Here is a 9,155-nt window from a genome sequence, read left to right as displayed (position 1 = left end):
TCGGGCTAGCTTTTTACACTAAATATTGGTTTTTGAAATGTGAAACACAGATATTGGATGATGATATAGTATATACAAAGAAGAAAATGAGACCTTTTTCTAAATACAAAAACTCAATACGACTAGATGAGACACTGGAAATAAAAGGGTACGAACAGTACGATAAGTGAAGAAGAAGAAAATGGGCGCCAACCCGGGCTATCTTGACCTAGAATTTGGAAAAGCTAATTTTACTTTACCTTTAGCGAAGAAAACTACCTTCTGGGCCTAGAATTTGAACAGCTCGAGATTTTTGTAACGAACAACAAGAAATCAAATAAATAAATGACACTGGAGACAATTTCCTGAAACAACGCAAAAATTCAATATTTACCTTGTAATGCTATGTTATGTACTGTAGTAAGAACTGAAATAAAAGGCAAAATACTATTGACAAATATATTTACAATAAATATACTAACGAATATCAAAATAGCTTTTACTTATATATGTAACAGCCTACAGTAATATAAACAATAGTGGTGTAGAAATAGATACGGCCAAAAGACCACTAATAAATAGCAAAAATCACCACTATTGTGCCAAGTAAACAAATATTAGTAAGATTCAATAATCAAGTCCGGGAGAATAGCCAAATGTTAGTATATAAATGATGGTCCTGGGACTGACAAGTGTCCAAGTAGCTAACGTTCCAGATCTATGTGCTCGTAGTATACTTACAACATAGATACTGGAGATATACAGAAAACACTAGATATGAGTCGGTCAGAAACTCTTTTAATTAAATTTTGTTTGTAAAAACCCTTTTAACTTTGAAAATTACTCTTGTTGGTAACCCTTTAATACCCCTATTTCTCTTCTCTATTACATTTTAAAAACTTGATTTATTTTCAATTATTATTATCCATTATGTATTTAATATTTATTTGAAATCCTATTTTATTAAAAAAAAACAACTAGAACCCCCCTATTAATTACAAAAACTAGTCAAAATGTACCTAATTATGTGCACACAAAAAGTTTACAGTTAAGAATGAGAAGCAACTTGACTTTACTTTAACAACAGAAAAAAATAAAGTAAAAGCTTATCTTATCTTCCACACTGGTATTCCCACGAAGACAGGTCTATTTAGGATGAAATCCTCTTAGCACTACAACATCTAAAGCGTCTGGAAGGCTGTTGGAAACAAAGCCAAGTTACAGGTGTCCTTAGGATGCTCTACATCATTCCAAGGATTTGGACTATGGGATGCGGCAAAGTCTACAAAGTAACATAATGAATATTTAAAAGTTTCCATGAGTAACTGCAACAGTTTAGATTTCCCGTACCAGACCAAACAAAACATTACTGATTCCTCCCAAACAAAACATTAGGTTATGTCTAAATCTGTGACGAACTGAGTGGTTGTCAGTCCAAGCATTTAAAGAAGCATGCGCGTTCACATGCACCTGCGCGATAAAACTTCAAAATCATTGGTATCTTTTTTATTCGATCATCAAAAAAAACTGATAAGTAAATGGACAAGAAATGATTTTAAAATGGAAGCTTTACATAAAAACTACATGAAATTCTCCTGTTCCTCGCAAATTAGATCCCAAAATTACGATATAAATTATGAATTTAGGCTGTTTTCAATAAGAAATAATAATCCAAGGCTTACCTAGAATGTGTGTGCAGCTGACAGTTATTAATAATTGGTCGCCATCGCCATTACGGTGTGGTTTTGAAACTTAAATTCGTATAACTTTGGTTACTGTGGATTTAACCGTTGGATTTTTGGATAAATAGTATTTATGATGTCTTTGTTTCATTTAAATGGCGTATATTTTATTGATTCTAGATCTTCGCCGCTTAAAAAAGATAAATTGTGCTGCACACTATATACGCTCTTGATGAGTTTCTGACCAAAACTGCCGGAATTTCGATGGATAACGGAAATCGATCGCGGCGCGCAAGCCATCTGATGGTAAAAATACCTTTTAATTTTATCGCTGGCGGCACGAAAAGAAATTTCTGGAGGGATAGTACTTGTTAATTTTATTTATTTATTTAAATTGAATTAATCGCAAATCAATGTATTTAATTTTAAATGGTCCGTAGCCTAACTGCTACATTCTCCCTTATCTCCAGCAAAAAAAAAGAAACCTTTCTTTTTTTTTATTGTCTAGGATTAAGTAACTTTAATATTGAACAGAGCAGGGATGTGTAATTGACCAAATTTATTAAACGAGATAATGTAATTTAATTTAATACGACCAAGAGTTAGGGAAGGCAAAAGAGAAGAAGAAAAAAAATAAATTACACCTTAACCACTTACGTTGTAACTACAATACTATAAATTTATAGAGTAAGTTAACTATTTACACTACTTATCACCTACATTCTCAAGTGTTAGTAAAAGCATCATTAAGACTACATTACGGTTGTGTATTAACAACCCCTAGCATACTACCAAGTACCATTTACAACAATTAACCTAAAACAGATCCTATCAATATACCCCAACATTGACACTAGAGCAACCAGATTCTATTAATCACCCGAGAGTTCAATGAGGGCCTAATTTATTAGGACTAGTTAAAACTATATTACTAGAAACCTAAACATATATGATATGGTTCTGGATATCAAGAACATTGAAAATTCAAGGTAAAAATAATCCATCACATCTCTACTAGCTTTCATAGCAGTAGGAGTAAGGTAAAGATACTAGCAAGCCCACTATACTCATGGTATAGGGTATGCTAAAAGGTAAAGATACTGTCAAGCCCGCATCTACTCGTGGTAGAGAGTATGCACAAAGGTAAAAGATAATAAATGTCCTAACTGTAATACCTAAACTGAACTATTGACGTGGTCCAATTCTTTACGACAGGAACAGTGAAGGACAGATTCATAGGACTCTGTAATCAAGATAAAGGTAAGAGGTATAATTTGAAGCGTTCAACTGGACAAGACAACAACTGGATACTGAAGGAGGCAGAAAAATGAATCGGCCTCACACGTTGGGCGCCAGTTGAAGCGTTTTACCTGTCTGCTCTAATGGGATCAAGGAAAGACTATCTATAGAGATACTGGGGAGTCGAAATGGGGCTAGCAGAAGGAACAGACACGCAAACCTTCATGCGAACGGCAGCTCATTTTTTGTGCGGTGGCAGGTCGTAGATTCGTTGGGAGGGGTAGGAGGGTTTAAAGAAGACTAAACTACATAACCAAATAAGCAAAGGATACTTACACAGACTTGAGGACTTTCCTACTATTTAAACAAATTGGGACGCCGTTTGAAAAATCCTCAAATTCTCATATCGAGTACTTACTGGAAAGCAACTGGGGGACATTCATCGTAGATTCCTCATTGGGGTTATAGTGGGCTACAAATTATCATCATTTGGCTTCTATGCCATTATATTTTCTTCTGTTCTAAAACTTATTCACTTGTATTAGATATCTGTTAATAATTTTCTTAAATAAAGAGGTTACAGAAATAAAGATGTGTACATTTTATAGTGTTTATTTAAACCTTAATACCTTTTTATTTTTATTGAGAATAGACACATTCTCAAACCAGAAATGAATAATAATAACAAAATACATGATTTTACAATTTTTAACCTTATTTTTAGCAGTGTACCAAAACAAAAATTTGACATGGCTGTCAAATGTCACTGCCATCTAATATTTACTTTACATAATATATTTTCCATGTTGAAAACAAACATTTTTAATTATGTAAAACCTTTACCAATAATATCCACTTGTGAATTATTTAAAATAAACATTATCATACCTTGTTAAAACAAAAATCCATGTCACAACACTTGGAACTTCAAAATTTTCCATTCAGACGGGGCTGGGAGGGGAAGATATTCAAATCATTACAAAACTGGATAAAATCGATACCAAATAATATCATCTGGGCATTTCTTACTGGAACATGAACAAATCAAAACATCATAAAAATAGCAACAGCTACATAAAGGACAGGAACCAGGAAACCACGCACTTCTTTTACCGGCAAATCAAACTGCATAACAATAGAACTGTTTCACAATAATATATCCATTAAAATGCCGTGAAACTATTGTCATTATATTCCTTGACATGTTAGAAATCCATTAGTTCTTTTACTATAAGAAGAAAACCATTTTGGCCGGCAAAGTGCGACTTTCTGCGAGTCTGTTAGTTGAGTTCTAACAAAAAGATGCTTACAGAGCTGATGTACTTTTAGAACTAACTTTACATCGTCACGTCTCTCTCGCGTCCAAACGATGCATTTCTTCTCGATCGTTCGGCCAAAACTATTGACCAATCCTCAACTACAACTCAAGGATCTTTCAAAATGCAGACCAATAATAACATGGGATTTTTAGCGCTCAAAACTTAAAGGAAAAACACTGAACCTTTTAGAGGATTCATTCTCGAATAATGGATGTTTTCAATAACAATCTACGTAGTTGGTTATTGCTACACAAATAAATAGGAAATTTCCTAACCTTTACAATGCGAACAGGAGCGGCTTAGGAAATTTTAAAGATATATAAACTCGCAAAATATATTAGAAAAATTAATATTTTTCTTGGGATAGGATTAAAATTAATGGATATTTTTTTATAAAACATTGTAGTAGAAATCCATCTGCTACAATAGCCTCCTCGGAAGAGAGGAAACTGGATTAACTATTCAGTTTTCGATAACAACAAAAAAAACATTGACTTCTTGGGTATGACAGGATAAACAATACTAAAATATTTAAATAATGGCTAGTGGGGATTAAACAAAAACAAAACATCATTAGGGAGTGGGCTAGCGTGCCATCAATCGCCAGACTCTTTAAAGTCGAGTAGACTTAAATGTTTAAAGACTCTACTGAGAACTGTAGGTGACAGGAGTTTCTGTGTCTTGGGAAAGAAATAATCTTGTGCCCTGTGTGGACCTCGCTGACATCCACGACAGTAACACAAGTGATATACATATTATATATACCATATAATACATACCATATAGCAGGGCAGACACAGCCTCATCACCTCGTTGCCTAACCAAGATTGGTTTTCAAAAACTAAAAAAATCTTTCTGAGCTCTTGGCTCAGCAGATAGGCATCTGCTTAAACTCTAAACACCTAGCGAGTTTCACGGGACATTCGGCAACGGTTCTGCAAAAGGAGGATTTAGACAATCCATTCTAAATACCTCGTTGAGATAAAATGTCACAAATAACTTATCTCAACAACTCATTCAAACAAGACCAAACAGGGGGGAATGCGTGTGACAACATAAAAGACCAAAAAAAACTAGTATACTGGATTCAAACGGGATATCAAACCATTTAATAAGATCAAAAAAAAATAACGTAACACATGACATAGGAAATACTACATCATTACGTTTCCAATCCAAAGTCCAATCTAGGACATAAAAGCTTTTCATGAAAGTTCACCAGACAACTTTCTCATTTTCAAATCACTAACTGGGATATTCTTCACTTTTCAAAACCGGGGATATGATCTTACTTTTCCAAAACATGAGTAGATCTTACTTTTCCAAAACAATGGGTAGACTTTATTTTTCCAAAACATGAGTAGACTTCACTCTTCCAAACTGGGGTTAGACTACTTTTTCAAAACAGGGATGAAAGCAAACACAAGGGAAAGACCAAAGGGACATTGGAAAGAATGACAATTCCGACGAACGACCACTTCCATTTATCCACCGAAAGCAAGCTTCACCTGTACTCAACGCGGCCAGATCCTAAGCTCACCAGCCTTGTCACAGCTTCTGCTCTTAGCCTACTTTCAATAAACAAACACAAGAGAGGTCAACGAACTATTCGCCAAAAAAATCAAACTCTATCATGGACAGGGGCTAACAGAACAATACGGGATAACAGACTCTAAAATTTCCAGACTAAACAGGGATAGACAAACAAACAGACAACAACATACTTTTTGACTTCTAGATATACTCAGGGGCTTACAAACACAAACAATATTGAAATTTGGTTCCTATATGAGCTCACACGGGATAAGACATTTCTTGCTCCGACTACTAATGAAAGTGTTCACAGATAGCTGAACAACACTTCCTTCATCACGAGTATTACACTTGTGACATGTCAGATACAAAAAGACATACTTCATTCACGGGGGGACTTCTACTACTTCACTTCACAGGGGGGAGACTTCAACTACTACTTCACGGGCTCTTTTTAACTAACCTCTGGCATCCTTTTGACACCTACAAAGATAGATTAGTCAAAAAAAAAAACAAGGGGCAACACAGACAAGGGGGGGGCTTTTTCAGGGGCTAACTTCTACACTTCAAGACAGTTATTCTCAAACAGTGTCGACAGAGAACGCTATCTTCAAATCTAAAAGTGACAGCTTTTCTCCTGGCTGCTTGAAAAAAACACAGAAGTGGGGGGCCTCTCCACGGTTTCCCTCTTCACTTCTTCACGGGGCCACTTCTCAAGGGGATGACTTCTCAATGGGATGACTTCTCCAACTAACCTGTGGCATGACATACACCAACAGAGATAGGCTTCGCTGGAAAAACAAGGGACTACTCTCACACAGACTATACGGGGCTAAGCTCATACACGGACCATACCAACAACATTACACATCTACTCAAATGACCAAATCAATAATCACAAAAAACGGTTATTCTGTAAAAAACTGTTGATCTATAGGAATACATGCAAAAAATACAACATACTGTTATACTTCATAATTGGATTCAATATTCAAAATATTTAACGTTACTTTTAATCAAAATTTTCAAAAAAAATTTTACGTTACTTTTTTATTCAACTGTTTGTCTATATATTTCATCAATACTTTCAAAAAAATCAATTCAATGCTTTCATCATGGGTACAATATCAATACAATACAGTTAGTACGCTAAAATAACATACAATTCTGTTCTACGATACATACAATACAATACAATACCAGTATACATATGGGGTTACAAGTTAAATACACTATGATGTATGAAATGGTACATGCCTATACAATCAACAGCACGACCAAATCAACATCACAACAAAATGTGTACATACTTACACCTCTTTGGAAAAATTATTAACATTCTGCAACAAAAACTACAAAAATGGGCTCTTTCATGGGGACTAACAGACTGAAACAGTTTCGGGGGCACTAACAGACATGAAACAGTTTCGGGGGGGCAAGACAAGAGGAATCTGGGCTAAACTACATGGGAAGACTGGGGCGATATCTACTCAGGTCAAACTTCAGGGTGTACGTTACAAATGTAACACTAAGTGGGGGGTGGCTAAAGACATTGGGGACTAGTAGATAGGCTAACTACTAGTTGAACATGTCTACAAGCTAGACTTGTAACAGTGGGCATACAAAACATGACACGAGTCGAGCTTCCATGTTATCGGAAACACCTGCACCACAAACTGAGATCGGCTACCCAAGACGGGCACTGCCTAACAGTTGTAGTACAAATGAGACCGAAAGGAGGCTAAAAGGACATGGTAGTGGGAACATGCAAATGGGGTCTGAGGGAGGCAAAAAAGACATGCCCCACGTTCTAGGGCGACAGTTGAAGCGTTTTACCTGTCTGCTCTAATGGGATCAAGGAAAGACTATCTATAGAGATACTGGGGAGTCGAAATGGGGCTAGCAGAAGGAACAGACACGCAAACCTTCATGCGAACGGCAGCTCATTTTTTGTGCGGTGGCAGGTCGTAGATTCGTTGGGAGGGGTAGGAGGGTTTAAAGAAGACTAAACTACATAACCAAATAAGCAAAGGATACTTACACAGACTTGAGGACTTTCCTACTATTTAAACAAATTGGGACGCCGTTTGAAAAATCCTCAAATTCTCATATCGAGTACTTACTGGAAAGCAACTGGGGGACATTCATCGTAGATTCCTCATTGGGGTTATAGTGGGCTACAAATTATCATCATTTGGCTTCTATGCCATTATATTTTCTTCTGTTCTAAAACTTATTCACTTGTATTAGATATCTGTTAATAATTTTCTTAAATAAAGAGGTTACAGAAATAAAGATGTGTACATTTTATAGTGTTTATTTAAACCTTAATACCTTTTTATTTTTATTGAGAATAGACACATTCTCAAACCAGAAATGAATAATAATAACAAAATACATGATTTTACAATTTTTAACCTTATTTTTAGCAGTGTACCAAAACAAAAATTTGACATGGCTGTCAAATGTCACTGCCATCTAATATTTACTTTACATAATATATTTTCCATGTTGAAAACAAACATTTTTAATTATGTAAAACCTTTACCAATAATATCCACTTGTGAATTATTTAAAATAAACATTATCATACCTTGTTAAAACAAAAATCCATGTCACAACACTTGGAACTTCAAAATTTTCCATTCAGACGGGGCTGGGAGGGGAAGATATTCAAATCATTACAAAACTGGATAAAATCGATACCAAATAATATCATCTGGGCATTTCTTACTGGAACATGAACAAATCAAAACATCATAAAAATAGCAACAGCTACATAAAGGACAGGAACCAGGAAACCACGCACTTCTTTTACCGGCAAATCAAACTGCATAACAATAGAACTGTTTCACAATAATATATCCATTAAAATGCCGTGAAACTATTGTCATTATATTCCTTGACATGTTAGAAATCCATTAGTTCTTTTACTATAAGAAGAAAACCATTTTGGCCGGCAAAGTGCGACTTTTTGAGTTCTAACAAAAAGATGCTTACAGAGCTGATGTACTTTTAGAACTGGCTTTACATCGTCACGTCTCTCTCGCGTCCAAACGATGCATTTCTTCTCGATCGTTCCGCCAAAAGTATTGACCAATCGTCAACTACAACTCAAGGATCTTTCAAAAGGACAGGAACCAGGAAACCACGCACTTCTTTTACCGGCAAATCAAACTGCATAACAATAGAACTGTTTCACAATAATATATCCATTAAAATGCCGTGAAACTATTGTCATTATATTCCTTGACATGTTAGAAATCCATTAGTTCTTTTACTATAAGAAGAAAACCATTTTGGCCGGCAAAGTGCGACTTTTTGAGTTCTAAAAGTACATCAGCTCTGTAAGCATCTTTTTGTTAGAACTCAAAAAGTCGCACTTTGCCGGCCAAAATGGTTT

At 35.4% G+C, this 9,155-nt stretch overlaps 1 long non-coding RNA gene across 1 annotated transcript; it reads right to left on the bottom strand.

Annotated features, from left to right (window-relative positions):
- Window positions 1–424: 424 nt before the first annotated feature.
- On the bottom strand, window positions 425–7,867 carry LOC114333782 (uncharacterized). Its single transcript, XR_007698535.1, has 2 exons — window positions 3,237–7,867; window positions 425–1,261 (listed from the first exon to the last, which is right to left on the bottom strand). It is a non-coding gene; the product is annotated as an uncharacterized LOC114333782 (long non-coding RNA).
- Between the last annotated feature and the right edge of the window lie 1,288 nt (window positions 7,868–9,155).

This window comes from Diabrotica virgifera, chromosome 6 (genome assembly GCF_917563875.1).
Source record: "Diabrotica virgifera virgifera chromosome 6, PGI_DIABVI_V3a".
NCBI lineage: Eukaryota > Metazoa > Arthropoda > Insecta > Coleoptera > Chrysomelidae > Diabrotica > Diabrotica virgifera.
The sequence above is the reverse complement of the archived record's forward strand: the minus strand, read 5'-3'. Positions and strand labels throughout refer to the sequence as shown.